This window comes from Lagopus leucura, unplaced genomic scaffold (genome assembly GCF_019238085.1).
Source record: "Lagopus leucura isolate 7727_CA_CO unplaced genomic scaffold, USGS_WTPT01 Super-Scaffold_100159, whole genome shotgun sequence".
Taxonomy (NCBI): Eukaryota; Metazoa; Chordata; class Aves; order Galliformes; family Phasianidae; genus Lagopus; species Lagopus leucura.
This window is the reverse complement of record NW_024962335.1, coordinates 18,438,590-18,455,645: the sequence shown is the minus strand read 5'-3', so window position 1 is coordinate 18,455,645 and position 17,056 is coordinate 18,438,590. Positions and strand designations below refer to the sequence as shown.

The 17,056-nt window shown below is 39.3% G+C and overlaps 1 long non-coding RNA gene across 1 annotated transcript; it reads left to right on the top strand.

The window, feature by feature from the left end:
- Positions 1-490: 490 nt before the first annotated feature.
- On the top strand, positions 491-3,984 carry LOC122190238. The gene is made up of 3 exons (XR_006182094.1): positions 491-561; positions 2,502-2,633; positions 3,824-3,984. It is a non-coding gene; the product is annotated as an uncharacterized LOC122190238 (long non-coding RNA).
- The last annotated feature ends 13,072 nt before the right edge of the window (positions 3,985-17,056 follow it).

Here is a 17,056-nt window from a genome sequence, read left to right as displayed (position 1 = left end):
CCTAATCTCAGTTAGAAGGCTATATATATATATAAATAAAATATTACAGACATAGAGAGTACACCATCAAAGAATTAACAGCTACAGAGGATCAGTTCCTCACGGGTATCAAGTTTATGCTAGTAAACAGGGTGCCTTATGGCACTCCAGATCTCTGGCTCACTGCAACATGACTTCAGAAAAATGTTCATCTCATCTTTAAAATAATATTGTACCTTTGATAGAATGAGAGGAGATGGCTTTAAGTTGTGCCATGGGAGGTTCAGGTTGGATATTAGGAAACATTTCTTCTCAGAGAGTGGTGCTGCAGTGGCACAGGCTGCCCAGGGAGGTGGTAAAGTCCCCGTCCTGGAGGTGTTCCAGAGCTGTATGGATGTGGCACTGAGGGACGTGGGCAGTGGGCATGGTGGGGATGGACTGACAGTTGGACTAGATGACCTTTATGGTCTTTTCCAATATTAATGATTCTATTTTTTTCTGCATGTGGCTTCTAGAAGCTGAGGACTTCTGTATAGATGCTGACCCTGAAGTACTCCTTGGACAGGACTACAAAAAGTGATGGTAAATGATTTGGTACTACACTGAGTGTAATGCTTCTGGAGATGTGTTGGAGAGCAATCCTTGGCCATGGAGAAGTGCAGCCCATTTATTCTGTTTGAATGAAGGGAGACAATCTTGGGACCAGGTCTGGAGCCTAACAGATGCCAAACTGATAAGAAATGAAAACATTAAGACTAAAGCCTTCATATTAATAAATATTTATATGCCTTGAAGAAATCTCCAAACACAGGATGCTTGTCACCAGTACACTTGCATGGTAAAATTTAGTGGTGTGGTTTCCAGTCACACTTCAGCATTTGCCACAGGCTTACTTGAAGATGCTGAAAGACATGACTATGGAATTTCTATTTGCTATTGACATATTTTTCTCTCTATTAAATGATTACAGGTGTAATTCCCAATAAAACCATTGGAAATCATTCCCAAATATTTGGCAATAGAAACTCAGCCTTCTGTTCCCTTGAAGCCAATGCAGCAGTTTCTCCAGTGTCTTTTAATTGACCTATAACCAGGAAGTTGCTGCTTACATTCTCAATAAGTTGATAGTAGACACTTCTATTTTTAGGAAAAAAAATATTTCCTCTGTAAAACGTAGGACTTAGATATTGCTTCAGGCAGTACCAGAGGTGAGGAGGCACATCTCGGGGACATTTTGTTTGAAGGGCTTTGGCACCATCCTTCCTGTCCTAACTGACACCTGTGCAAGTGCTCAGCCTCTCCTGCCTGAAGATCACAATGTTAGATTAATTCTTGCAGTGATTTTGTCATTTGAGCAGATGATTTAGAAAGGTTAACTTAGAACATCTGAATATTTTCCCATTTTTCCTATATTTTGTATTTTACTTTGTCCCGTTGCTAATTATTTTAAAAGGGGCTTTGTGATAGAAAAAGAGATCTGTCACTGAGGCAGTCATTTTTCTGGCAGACTGCTCTGCAAGGAATGCAATTGCTTAAATAAAAATGGCGCAGCTTTAATGTCATAATCTAATCACTCATTTCTCTGCCTTTCATTCTGATAAAGTAAGACATAATGAACTCTTGGTAGATATAGTAATACCCTATAAGTATTTCTGTAAGATTTATGTTATTATTGAATATTATTACAAAGAAAGCAGGACAAAACGTAATTCTTGCCTTTTTACTCAGTTACTCATTTTGTGATTTTAGGTTCTCCCACCATCTCTGAAAAGAAAGGATCAAATTAACCATTTTAACAAGCACTGTCTAGTTGCACATATGTACCATTCATTTAAATGACTTGTGAAATCAAACAGAGCCTTTCAAATAATGGGGCCTGTCTCCTTTCCCTGAATAATAAATTCAAGGAAGATCCACCTCCCTCTCAGGGCAAGAATGGATGGCTGGCAATGCTCGGGGGAATGAAAGGGCTTAAAGCACAGCACATAAAAGGCTGAGTAGAGAAGTCTTTGAAAATAAATGCAGGCTTCTACAAAAGGTGAGAAAGAAAAGGATGTAAAGAGCATGGCAGACTTCGTTGTAGTTTTGGGTAGTACATGCAGAAGAGGTTGCTGAGGCAATGTGTAATACCCTGATTCGAAGGTGAATATACTGCAGGTGTGGGGTGGTACGAAGAGAAAATTGCATTTTGATGAGGGGCAAGATGTGCAGAGGTTGGCTGAGGTAAAAGGGAAATGAAGAGCCCTGAAAAGGAATCAGGCTGGGAAATGGCACTAATTTTCTCAGAGTGAAGTGTTTATATTTCCACTCATTCATAATCACAAAATGATAAAGGTGAGAGAAAGACATAGGAGGGACATATTAATATTCTTAAAATGACACAAATGATAAACAAAAACCTCTTTTCCCTTTTCAAATGTCTCAGATTCACATCTAGCTGAAAAATATCAATCTTCAGGAAAACAAAAATTGTCATTATGCCTCAGTTACACATCTTCTGTGTATGTTGTTTGTATTTGTAGTAGCAGTAGAACTGGAAGGTTCACCTGAAGCGGGGCTGGAGTAGAGTGTAGCCTTTCCAGTGAATGTACACATCCATTTCTCCAGAGAAAGAAGCCACAAACAGATATAGAAGTGATCAAAGAAGACATTTGGTAAGCTGCTGTGTGCTGTCTTCTTAAATCAGCATCATCTGAGTTCAAAAGGCAAAAAATTAAAAAGCTTTAATGTAGCCATTTTCTCAGATTTTGTTAACAGTAAGCAGCTGATGGGTTAAATGTAATTAAAAAGGAAAACAGCAGAGCTTCAGTGCAATAACAGATTTGAGCTGTTGTAGCTGAAAGAATGATTTGGCATAACGTTGTTAATACTTTTAACTGTGTCAGAGCTAACAAGTTTACAGATGTGTGCTAAAACATCATTGCTGCCTGATTAATTTCCAAACATTATTCACCCACCTCCAGTTATCTAAGCGGCAGCTGAGTCACAAGACTCGCTCATGCATATTTGAACTCTCAGACCTACTGGACCAGATCAGTCATGGGTCTGATCCTGTCTTGTAATGACATCATTTTAAGTTCTATTTTTCTCAGAGAGTTTGTCTTGAGATCTCATTTGAACATTTGATCTGGAAAAATATAAAAATGTCTCTTTCCTTCCATGGTGCATTCTTGAGGATCAAATATTGCAGCATTTTATAAATTTAGGATAGGAATCTTCAAGTAAATTTAGCATGAGGGACTATGTTGACTGGCAGGTAGGATAACCAGTGGCATATGCAAGACCTTTGGATGCTGAAGGACAAGGCCCTCTTCTGCAAGTTGGTGCACCGTATGAACCATCTCCACATGACGTTTCGGAGCCCATCGCCTTGCCCAAATGAGCAGCTGCCACTGACTCTTACTGCTTGCTTACTTTTTTCTTTGGGTAGGGCAAGTCCTCCATGGGCAAAGAGATGATGGAGATTTTATCTTCCAGACCTTCCCAAGATTCCAGATCTTTCCAAGCCTTTGGTTTTCTTGATTCCTCAACTGAGGGGTGACTGACAAATTTCATATTCTCCTTTTTCCAGCCTATTGCATATGCAAATACATACACTGTAAGGCTTTGATTGAGCTCTGAATAAGTTTTATAGATTTCTCAGCAGAATTCAGCAAGTGGACTCATGATGTGGCATGTGGCATGGTGGGCATATGGTTACCCTGTTACCAAAAAGGGAAAGTTCACGGTGTTTGTTCTCTGTCGGAAAAAGCCCTACACTGTTTGATCATAAAGACATCATAAAGACATACTTTAATAGAAAGAGTGCTCCTTCAAGGTTTAACTTTGCTTTTTCTGCCCATAGACTGGAATTAGGTGGTGCTTTTGGGGACCTCGCTACCAGGTGATGAGCTTTGCAAACCAAACAGATTTGATGCCATCACTCCTAATAATCTCCAGTTATGGCTGCTTTCTGAGCCTTGTATGAACTTCAGGTGAGTACAGGTGAGCCCTTCCATCTGAGCTGACCAGTGGAGACCAGTTTCCATGGTGGCTACATGCATGCCCCGTACATCCTGCATCTGTGATTACTGATCCACACTGCTCCAGGAAAGCAGTGGTGCTCTGGATATTCTTTTGCACTAGGCATGAGGAGACATAGAGTGGAACAAAGAGTGATCAAACAGTAAATCCTTTTTGCAATGCCTGTAATGAGAAGAATGAAAAAGAAAAGTTTCCCAAGACATTAACGTGCCATCTTACCCTCTTCTAAGGAGAGGGATGGAGAGCTACCCTGTTGTTGTGAAGCCAATTGCTAAGGTAGGCAGAATGATTGTGACTTAAAAGTACATGAGCAGTATCTGCTCTTGAGTACGATCAAGAAATTTTATCAGAAGATGATTTTTTTTCCTTAATTAAAGGTATATCTTTAAGAAGGAACAACGTGATACTGCTTCTAGTGTTACATTTCTGGCTTTCTGCAAAATAGTGAAAAGGAAAAAACTGTTTTTGAAGGAGGGCGGTTTTGTGATAACATAACAAACTCCACTCATACTTAGCTTTTCTGCTGTGTTGTAAATATTTCAGGCTCAAATAAGTTTGTGTAGTAGCTGACAGATAAATTGATTTTGCAAATATAAATCTTTGAACAATGTCACTTGCTTTTTTATTTTTGAAAGACCAAACAATTTCAAAGATCTGCAGGTCTGAGGAAGGGAAGAAATGGTAACCATCTGTGAAATTTAATTTCCATAGATGCACCACAGTACTGAATTATTTGAATGTCTATTGCCTGAAGGTTAACTCCTGTTCATTTCCTAAACTCTAAAGAACAGAGTCTAAACCTTCAACTTTACTGATAGCTCAGGCTCTGCAGAACTGATAGTCATGAGTTCACCTTTTTGTAAACCAGCACTTTTGTAGCTTTCATAGAATTTATTTTCTTTTGTGTTCCAACCTTGTAAAATTTATCTAGTGGTTGAATATCTCAAACCATGGTATCATGGGCAGTTATGGGCAGAAGCAAGCTTCTCTGACCTTGCTCTGCACTCCATTCTGTACTCCAGACACGGTCTGGAGCCATGTGACTGTTTAAGTGAAAACTAGTGAGTATCAGCAGCAATGAAGAGCAACTCTTACACATCTGTAGCTGCCAGTCTGGCCTGAATCCTGAGTGCATGCAGTTGAGTTTGGTTCTGTCAGTCCTTATCTATGTAGCTGAGTCTTTTGTTATGAAACTCCATCATGAAAGCTTCAAACATCATCTGCAGTGGATATCCTTCCATTTGTCAGGCATCTTAACTACTACTAGCCATATGGTAAAAATAAACAGAACAGATCTGGTTTAGTTCCACCTGTGATGTAGTACTCAGGAAGCCCCAGAATGCAGCAACATCAATCTCCCTTGCTAATCATCAGGAAGTTAACCTTCAAATTCAGAATTTGGATTGCTTGTTGATAATTACACCTATTTGCTAACTCATTCATAGAAAGTAGAGATGAGAAAGATGCATTAATATCTTTTGCTCCCTGAGTGCAGAACTATTATCTCTATTTGAATCTGAGCCTGGCTCAGTTTTCAGTGCTTTTCAAATTGTCCATATAAAAACGGCTCCAGTCTGGAAAGTTAACTGAATAAGTATTCTTTGTTGCAATATTTCATCACTGTATAATGGCTGAATCTATAGCTCATAGAATCATATGGCTGTTAACAGGGCTGACTAAAGCAGAGCACAGGGACGAAATGAACATGCAAGACCTTATGTTTTCATTTTTAAATCTTTTGCCCTATACTGTTCCACAGCTGAACTTTTCTGAAAAGCTTCTGAGGCTTCTCAGTTATAGAGTAGTGTTTGTGATTTGGAGTCTTATGCAGCAGGGAAAGAGATAAGGCTACTACATTTATTTCACTTATTACTTTGTAATGGGTCAATAGAGTATGTGACTATAGATCTTTCAAGCTAGATAGGATCCCAGAAGTCCATTCCTCTGCTGGCTATGACAGCTGGAAAAAGAGAGAGAACTAAACCCTGGAAAAATTACTGCAAGGTAAATTAAAAAAAGAAGAAAAAAACCGAACACCAAAGCCCCAACAGCTATGTGGCTGAAGACCAAGGATTTAGACCTGTGTGTAAGAAACAAAGGATAAAGAGTGACAGAAAATGGTGGCATTTATAAAATATTCAAGGTATGGTCTCTAAAGTTCAGAACAATATTGAATAAAAACTATTTACATAATTGTTTTGGAAAGGGAATTATACCAGCCTAACATACTTTTGGGAGAATAAATTTAATCTACAAGATCTATAGTTTGCTACATCTTCTCAAAGCGTTTAATGTATCTGCTCGCTTTCTTTTTTCCCCTATTGAGGAAATGGCTTTGTAACATATCCAGCAGAACTTCTTCCTTTTGTGATATGACACCAGTCTGAATTTTTTTTCTAAGAACTCAAACATGAACACTACTAACTGGTAAAGATAACATAGCAAAACTGTAGACTGCGGAACAATGTTGTCATAATAAGATATCAACAGGAACAGAGTTTTGTTAGCAAGGTCCCTGACACACCAAGATAAGATGTGTTTTGGGGTACCTCTGAACCTCAGCTGCGTTTATCCCACAAGTTGGTACCAACGTGGTTGTGTTGAGGCTGTGAAGATGTGCAAAGCCTGGTTGATACAGCTGTGCTGGTAGAAACTCTTAGTGTAACATCACTGCATCAGCAAAACTTCATGAAGTATATAGATATCACATACCTGTGTCACTTCACCCCTTTGCTGAAGAAATGCCTTGAACATTCAGCTTCTCTCGGCAGTCCTTTAGGCAGAGGCATGGGTGCTGGGAACAATTCTTGTACCAAGAAAGGGCAAGAGATGGAGGGTTATTGAATTAGAGTGATCTTCCATTTAGTGGGAAGCTTTCCCCAGCAAACCAGCAGTGAACTGTGCAAATTGCCAATGCCTCATTAGGCTGCCATAGTCTCCTTCCCCTGCCAGCTGTAAATTAACAAAAGATGAAGCCTGCTCTGACTGGTTGTACTTTAGTGGGCAGGGAAATAGAGTGGTATGAAGGAAGGAGAGGTGATAGAGAAGTATCCTGTGCTCCTGGAAAAGACATGGAAAGGGGCTGAGGTGGTGATCTGCAAAAGAAGTTCCTTACTGGTACAGTACTACATCTCTCTTCCTCCATGAGTCAGTTCCTCTCTATGTTACTGCTTCAATTATTTTCTATCCCACTAGGCTTAAATTCTGCATCTCAGCAGCCAAAATGTGTGGCTAATAAATCCCAAACACCGACAAAGGGTGTGTAGGATTGGGAATCTCAGCCCACAGGATGAACTGAGAAGTGGAAGGTGGAGATGGTGGCTGAAGTCTGCCAAGATTCAGAGGAGCACACCAGCATGCCAGACCCTCTCTGGATGTGAGCATATCAGCCTGGTAAGCATCCAGTAAGGGGCCCAACCAGGTCTGCAGTGCTGTTTCCATGCTGTAGTCTCACTAGTTATGTGACTTCTACTGCAGAACTCAGAAGCATATTGGTCTTCTGAGCCAACACAGGGCAGGGCCTTGGGGATAAATAGTAGTGTTTATGTACTGCACTTCTTTTTTCCAGCAAGCGTGGAAAAAAAGCAGAGTGATTCCAGATCACGATGTCAGAGGTACACGAAGAGCATCTGTCACTATGACAGAATCGTAAATCATTGTGCTGAAATCCCAACGTGCCCTTTTTTCATTGGCAAAATAGTTCTTTAAAATGAGACATAATTAAGTTGCTTAGGGCGCATTTTATCTATTTTAAAACTTTTTTTTTTTTTTTTGTGAGTGAAAAGTGTAGACAAAATGTACTAGTTTGTTTGCTTGTTTGTTTGTTTTGTTTTTTTTTTTCCTTAAAAGTTTTAAGACATCATTTAAAAAATAATGTCCATGATTTAACACAGTCATTGAGGGTGCTGCTAGGAATTGTCCCAAGTGAAGATGTTATTAGGAAAATAAATCTCTTTAGGGGAACTGTTGTTAATAACGGAAACAGTGCTGAAGGCGCAACAGCAAACCATCCTGATGTGGAAGGAAGATAAGTGGTGAGAGGCCAGGATGCCTGCCTCGAGAATTCTCCAGTGACCTGAATATCAAAAAGGAAATCCTACAAAGAGTGAAAGCAAGGGCATACAAGTGAGATGAGTAATAAAGCAGTAGTACAAGCATCTAGGGATGAAACCGAGAAGACTAAGTCACAAAATGAGATACATCTCTCCTCCAGCATAAAATGGAAGAAAAAAAGGTTTTATAAATACCAAGAATTTAGAGGAAGAGAAGGGCAGAGGCACGAGTAATGGATACCCAGACTAGAGTAAAAATTTTTACTATTTATTTTGCTACATTCTTTACATGCAAATAAACATTAATGATAAATGTTTAACAACACTGCTTTTTTGTTTTGTTTTGTTTTGTTTTTCATGAGCACAATGCCAGAATGAAAAAAAAAAACAAACAAAAAACAAGTAAAAGGATTTTTGAATAAATGAGATATATGCGAGTCTCTAGAGCTTGTTGAAATTCATTCAATACATTCTGAACTCTCACTTATCTCTGAGAGTTCCTGGAAGAGCAGTGAAGTCACAGGAGCCTGCAGCAACAAAATAGCCCAATATGGCAATGTGCTTGTGATCACACTTGTGATTTTTTGGTAATGATGAGAGATCTGATATTGCAACACATGTTTTGCAAATTATGTTAAAGAAAACACCCATTCAGTTTAAAGCTTTGCTTTTCCTTATGTTTTTCTCCATTGTGGCACAAATTAATTTAAAAAGAAAAAGAGAAAAGTCTAATGGAAATTGTTCAATAAGGTTTCTTCAATGTGACGCTCATTGCAGGCTCAGATTTGGGCACTATTGAGAGTCATTGGCTGTGGGCCATGGACTGCATGGTTATAACCATTTCTGCTTTTAAAAATGAGGAATGAGAAACCTAGGGAATTACAGAGAAGTCTACCTAATTTCAATACCTAGAAAAATAGTGAGATGAATTACCTAAAAATGAAAACGTACATGAGAATAATACAGTGATAAGAAACAGCCAATATGAATTTGTCAAAGTAATCTAATTTTCTTCTTGAAAAAGACAACCAGTTCAGTAGATAAGGAAAAGCAAAAAGAAGTGACTGCATCTTGACTCCAGATGTATCTTGACCCAGGTAAAACTTTTGGTAGTGCTTGGTGTGCTCATAAATGGACTGGAGAAAACTGTCCCGTTTATAATCACCTCTAAATCAGTCCACAGTTAAAGAGGAACCTGCACTCAATTGTTGGTACTTGCACTAGGAGGGTGTTGAAGAGAAGTCTTGTACTAATCCTAAGATAGGAAGACAGGAAGTTAAAAGTTCCAATAAAAACCAAGAATATACCAGATTCCATCATTTAAGCCTCTAGATGACATCATGTAAAGATTTCTAAAATATGCTGGACAGAATTAAAGTTAAATTTTTAAAAAATATATTTAGAAAGGTTCTTGACATCCAGCATTGAAAAATTGAACAAAGACAGTTGCAGAGTACTACACTGAGGAGGACAAAAACAGAAGCACAACCACAAAATGCCACTGCAGATAAAGATCTAGTGATTAATGAGGGCCATTCATGAGTCAACAGTGTGATGTTGAGGAAAAGAGATAAATGTAATCCTAGCTTCTCTTGAGTTGTCTGCTAGCAACACTGTATGTAAGACAGGAGATAATTAACATGCTCTTTTTGTCACTGGACTCAGCTAGGATACTGTATTTTAATCTGAGGCAGCATAATTTAACAAGGATGTCGATACACTGGAAACAGAGAAAATCAACAGGGAAAATCAACAAGGACATCGTTTGGAATAACTGGATTCCTAAAGAAAAACTGAAAGATTATTTGTTTTACTATAGAAAGTTAAAGATTATGTGGGATTCAACAGTTTTCAAGTACATGAAAGACTATTAGAAAGAGAGTGATAATATCGTTTTCCACATTAAATATGTGGACAGAATATGAAGAGTATTTTTTTATATGCCATGATGTGTAGTAACTAGAAAAAAAGATTAGTACCAAAATATATTGCCCAAGAAGGTGTACATTCCATGTCACTAATGTTTTTAAGTATAAATCAGAGGGACTGCCAACTACCATTATCAAGATAATTGTGTTTTTTTTTCATAAAGAGAAGATGGATGAGATGAATATTTCAGTTGGTGGGTGAGATACCTAGAACTACAATAGAGTGTTCAAGTTATTACAAGGTAATCAATAACAAGATTAGGCTTAGACAGCATTTGAAAATTCCACATTTAGTGCCAGATAGGATCATTAGGTGACTGCACAGATTGTTCTCCAGACTTTTTTTTTCCTTAGATTTTTTGTTGCTGTTGATGTGTTCTAACTAACCTCAGGATGGATAGTTACAGTGTTGATTAAAAATTCTGAGGAATAACAGACTACACAGTCTCTTGAGTTCCCATCCAACTCTATATTTCTATGATTCATGTGTAATCTACAGTATTTTTTTCAGCTGCTGAAGAGCTTTGCAAGCACAAGTTAATTATTAATCTAGCTCTTTTCCCAGGGCAGTTATGACCTAATAATTTATGATAGTGCTAAAATGAGGAATTAAACAAACATATCCAATATAAACAGAGATTAAATTGTCTTTGCCAATGGAAAAGGACAAAATCTTGTTTTTGTGCCAGTGGGTCTGCAAAACAACAGCACAGATATAGAGCTCAGTAGAACTATCAAATGAGGACCTCTAAATATGTGAGAAATTCTGAATTTCAGTAATTGTTTTTATTCAAAATTTTAGAATTTCTTTTAATTTGAAAAATTAGACAAATGAGAATGAGAAAAAAAAAATCTGAGCATTTTGGAAAGGTTGAGAATTGTGAAGTCTTGAATTGCGGCTAAACCCTTCGACATTCAAAAACCAAAATGTTGCAGCACACCACACATAAATCTTAGGCAGGGGAACATGATGAACATTATGTAAGCCACAGCCCTCCAAGGACCCTAGTATACACAGGAAAATGCCAAACAGAATTACAGTGCAAATAAAGTAGCATCCTGCAGTATGATACATTTTGTGTTACCTCAAAATAAATCTGAAGATCGTACTCCCAGAGGAAAACTACATAGAACAAAGGCCTGCAGAAAATATGCAGAAAGCCAAACCCACGTAAAACTTCTGATAAACTCTAGTTACTGCTTTGTATTAAAACAACAGCCACAAAAACAAGCAAACAAACAAAAAGGACAAAAAATCCCAACCACAAACAAACAAACAAAAACTACCAGAAAAGTGTTTTTCCAATGTACTATGGTGTTGATCCAAACATGGCTGTGAAAGCCCATAGTGCTTGCAGTTTTCATTGTTTTCATTGCTTCTGTCTAGTAGAAAGGCAGTCATTATCTCCAAATATAAGGTCAAGGTCTGGACAAACGCAACCTTCCAGACATTCAGAAATATTTGGGTTTAGTGTTCACTGGTTAGGCCATGCTTCAGCATATGTCTGCTTGCCCTTTTGTTCTTTGAAAAATAGATACGACTTTCAGACATCAGAATAACAATTTTATAGTGCACAAGGTTATCTCTTAAGACAAACAACAGAACTTGTGAATTTTGCTGTGTGAATGGGTAAATGCTGATCTAACAAATTTGGCTAGCTTCAGGTCTACCATTGCATCATGTGTGGAAGAGCAAAATTTTGCAGTAGTTCAAAGGTCCTCGGGCAAGCCTGTCAGGTGTCAAGGGCAGGCTAAGTCCTGAAGTGAAGAGAGACAAACAGACCTAAGTGAACCAATCTCATCTCAGCTGAGCATGCTTATGGCAGCCTCAGTGAAGTGGCCTCATTGCTCAGGCCTGAAAAACCAAAGCCAAATGGGCTGGTTAGTAGGCCAGGATGCTGTATTCAGTCCAAAGCACATGCCAGCAGCCTGAAGTGTCTTAAGCAGCTTAAATAGCTTTAAGCAGATTTGAAGACTTAGACACTTTAAGCTTATAAAGCAGTTTAAGCTGCTTAAACTGCTCTAGGAGTTTAACGAGTGCCCCATGGTACTGCTCCCTGCCAGCTGAGCAAAAAGGCTGTGTGCTGTGCCTCCTTCACCATCGCTGGGAAGGAAGGAGCTACAGGGCCACGGCAGGTCTTGCTGAGAATCTGCGTAAATACAGACAACTGATATTGACATGTTTTGGCAACAGTGTTGTATAAAATAATGGAAAGTGTACTCTCTCCCCGATTAATTCATTGTTTCTCTCTCTTCTGCTGCTATTTGTCTTCCCCAGCCACCTCCATCTCTTTTTCCATCAGGTAACCAAATGGGCTAGAATTGGATCTCCTGACATTTCATAGTTTTCAGGAAGGCCATAGGAGAAAGTCTGGGGATAGCTATCCAGAAAAGTGGGCAAATGTGTCTTCCTATGTTGGTGATCTCTCAGGGCTGAAATAACTATAGTACAGTAGCGTAGCAGTGAAGGGCTGCTCAATGTCTTCAGAGCTGTCACTATTTAGCGGTAATTCACTACCATCTTAATAACTAAGGCTGTGATGATGACATACTCAAGTACCTGTGCTGATGTTATGCTTGCTGCTGAGGATTCTGCTGAGGGATCTGAGCATGCACCATCTTGTTTTCCTTATGCTGTAGTTCCCTTGTGAGCTTCTTCTCTAGGAACATTCTGCTTTTCTCTTTCATATCTTTCACTCGCACATCTCACTTTCTGGGGTCATACACTAATTTCTCCGGGGTTATCTGCCCAGAATCCTCAGTTTAACTGGTCCCATGTTTTTTCAAGGTCATGAAGTACCATTACGTGACTTATCACACACACACTAAACACAATTTAGCTGTGAAACGTAACTGTAAAACTTATACCCAAACAATATGTTCTACGGACTTGAGGACTTAAGCAGGAAGAGGGACCACAGTCAGTGTTACTCACTGGCCTATTTTTTGCTGGTTGTCTATGTCATACATTCCTAAATAATGGTGTGTATTGCATTCATAGCATGTATTGCATTCATAGCATGACCAGTGTGCCATATTTATGCAAGCACCCTTTAATGTTTTCATTAAGGGTTGATGTACACCACCTGCTATTTTTTTTTCAAGCAACCTGAAATCATGTTTGTCTCCATTTTATATCAAAGAAAGCAGTCTCCAACATGAGCTATTTTTAAGTCATCAATGTATTAAAATCTCATTTTCCATTTATCTATCTTTGAGTTATTGCTTCCTTCAACACATCTTCTAGTACTCTAAAAATGATGCCGGTGGGGCTCATTAGCTTGTGAGTGATAGAATTACTTCTGCTTCTTATGTATTGGTCTGAAATGTTCCCATCAGGTGACCTTGCTGGCAGTCAATTTAACAGTTTATTAATCAGTTGGTTTGGGAGTAGCGGTCATGTTGGAGGGTGGTTTCCCTGAGTCCTTACCCTGTCTACAGCATCCTGTGTGAGTGATTTGAGACGCACTCTTCTCTAGACAAGCCGCTCATTTGCATCAATGATTAATGATGGGAATTAATTAGGTTAATTAAGGTTAACGATGAGCACAGAAAAGTCATCTTGTTTGGATTCTGAAACACTACAGTGAATTCTGAAAAGCTGCACCTATTCATAACTCACACATTTTGTTCAGAAGACTTTTTTAGCATCTGAGAAGATAAAAGTCCCTTTTGTGTTATGAGAGTTTGGGTAGCTTAAGTAGATCTGAAAGAATGTTTTAGTGGTTGAAAACAAGAAAACATGCAACACCAGGCATCAAGTCATGTGTACAAGTTCAGATTCACCGAAGACTTAAGCTTAATTTTCAATTGGAACATAGTTTCCTTTGACTTGATGATCTTGAGGGTCTTTTCCAACCTGAGAAATTCTATGATTCTATGACTTCTAGGAAACTTTCATGTGTATTAAAATTAACTTTGCTGATGTAAGGTAATAGTGGCATCGCACATTTTTATGCCTTGATAAGCAACTGTGCACATGCCAATAGAATATCCACTGATTTTGGATTAAGCTTAAATGAGCCCTCCCTTCCCCCCCCCCATGCATGCATCTGTATAGATTCATCAGTGGAAGAAGACATTTTTCAGAAATGTGCTTGGGCTGAATCACCAAGTGCTGGCAAGCTGCTGGGGTCCTGTTACTGGACTACTCACAAGTCACCAGGTGCTGGCCCATCACTGAGGGCTGCTGCTCCCATTACCAGCTGCTCACACAGTAAAAACGTGCAGGCCAGCGAGCTCATCTTTCCTTCCTTCCTTCCTTCCCCATACTCAGTATGACAGTCTCCTTGATGAGTATTTCAGTATTATAGCTGAGCTCACCATAGGAACCATAAGGTTTCATAAGCCAAGTGCCTCTTTCACTCTTCTTATCCCAAACCTTGACATTCCCAACCCTGTTTACATTCTTTCAATAATCTTGCTTATCTTAAATGAAATGGTAGTTTATTTCAACTTCAAAAACAAACTTTTATTTATGATTTTTCCTATTTCCTGTTTCCTGCTCAGCTTCAGTGACTAGCTTCTTTGGATGACACAGTGAGCTGCCTGCATCTGTTATATTTATGTGAAGAGTGTTTCCCTATAGAGCAATGTGAGCCCAGTTCTTTGCTCTGCTGCAAGGTGTCCTAAGGGGTGAGCAGAGTTTAAGATTTTAGGAAGAAATACAGCATTTGCACTCTACCAATATTAATTTCAGACATTCCCTCTTGCATTCTTGATTCGGTAATTGGGCTTCATTTCCATCACCGCCCATATCCTGCCTTTACACACATTTGTGTGCAGAGGACGGGGGAATGCAAGGTGAGCCAGCCTGACTGCAGGCTGAGTCATCCTGAGAAGGCAGATGTCATACGCCAATTAGGTTAGTAAAGAAGGAAGTGTGCCAGCAAAACAGGTGATCTAAACAATGCATGGCACTCCACGTGCCAGAATGGATACTGCACAGTGCTGTGCTATAGCAAAGAAATGCCGAGAAGAGTACAAATATGCATATTCACAGTGGCCTTCAAAACAAAAATTAAAGAGAGAACAAAACTCAGCCCATTTCTTTTCATGGATCCCTTTAACACCAAAGATGAATATATAATGACTCAGTAATGGATTCAGTGGTGGTATAGTATAAACCTCTCAGCGTTTTGGTCACTTTTATTTGTGTGTCATTTCTTACGCATGGAGGCTTGAACGAAGGATCACAAACACAATTTATGAGTATGCAACAATTAATGCTGTTTGTTGGGTTATACATGCAGTAAATGTCAGGGACTAATATGCTATTAGCCTAAACACTAATGCACTTACTATCTCTGATGCAGGTACCTGCTGAGTTTCTGCCGGTCAGGCAGATGGTAATCGCATGGAGAAGTGTCAGTCTCCACGGCTCCTTGTAATAAGCTGATCCTCAGTTTTGCTGAGTTGTCTTCTGCATTTATTTTTCTTCTCAAGGTCTTATAGCTTTTTCAATTAATAATTTTTCTTCAGTCCCTGAGTGATTTCTACTGACTCAACAGTTTCACTACTATCCTCATTTCAGATCTTTTTTTAAATGTGATCTTGCTTGGTTTGAATTTATGTGCACTATCACTCAAAGCTTAGCAACCATTTTGCTACTAATGCAGAGATAGGGTCATAAGGTTGATCTAGGATTCATGTTAAAATAGTTCATGTGGGAAAGATCCGCCAAACTGGTGGGAGAGAGACTGGAGTGTTCTTGTTGTTTGACATGCTTCTAAGCACCTTGTTGGTTAAAAAATGTAGGCCTTATCAGATGGCAAAAAGACTTGGAGAAATAGATGCTGACATGAACGCCACCTGAGGTTAGGGTGTGCTGCACTGCTGGTGGTATCAGCGGCGGTCTTTGAAATGTCAAGCAGAAAAGTCAGAAAGTATGGACTTCAAAAGGAAAACAATTTCAAAATCAGTGCTGTAGAGCTGAAAACCAAACAGTGCTGTGCAATATTCTGACTTTAGCCATGCACAGACTTATATGGAAAAAAAATTCACCATGAGGATAATTCACCACTGGCGCAGGTTGCTCAGAGCATTTTTGTCTGTCTCCATCCTTGGCAGTTTTCAAGATGCAACTGAGTGAAGCCCTGAGCAGCATGGCCTGCATGGCCTGTGGGTCCATGCTCTGCACTGACACTGTTTTGAGTAGGAGTTGTTGGACTGAAGACCTCCTAAGGCCCCGTGCATCTTACATGATTTGGTGATTCTGTGATTTAAGTTGCCCTTGGAGCCCAAGGAAGTGGAGAAATGATGTTGAGAGAATAGCCTGTGTAACATCTCCCACAACTTAGTCTCTATAAGATCTAGCTGCTGTTGCAAGGTGACCTTGCCCCTCAACCAGCCCTGTTCTGGCGGTGTTAACTTCTCTTCTGAGCTAGTAATGTTGGCCCTCATCCAGTCACCCTGTGAGCTGTTTCAGCTCAATAACCTGACAGAAGCTGATAAGTTTCTTTGGAACTGTTGGCTTTTTGCTGATTTAGTTAGCTGAATGATTTCACTGAGACAGATGAGCATCATAGCACAAGGAGGAGGTGGGAACGTGTGGCTAAGATTGGAAGGAGTTTAGGTTGGGCAGGGCCCTTTCAGTGGGAATGAGCCATTAAATTTTCCTTGCTGCCTCATGAGACAATGTGATATATCTGCAGCAGCTTCAGTTCAGGCATAACAACAAATTGAGTAAGTCCAAACAGGGATGTATCATCAAGTAAAGAACTCAGAAATGAAAACTCTTTAATTCTAAGATGGTGAAAAGTGTGGAACTGTGCAAAACGGAGCATGGAAACATAGCAATCAGTGAAAAATAATGTTCAAGGAAAGATGAACAGAAATATATGGGACCTAGCTCTTGAAGCTGAATCTTATGCCATGTTAGGAAACCACAGATCTTGTTTACCGAGTTACAAAAATCCTGTGTGGCTAGTTTAAACAGGAAATGGTCTGATCAGAAGCAAAGATAGGGAAATGCATACAACAGAGATAAAACAGGTGGGCAAAAAGTCTTCGATGGGACTCAGCCCAGCCTTGACACTAGATTCTGCTGAAATGTGATTTCAAAGAACAGGAGAT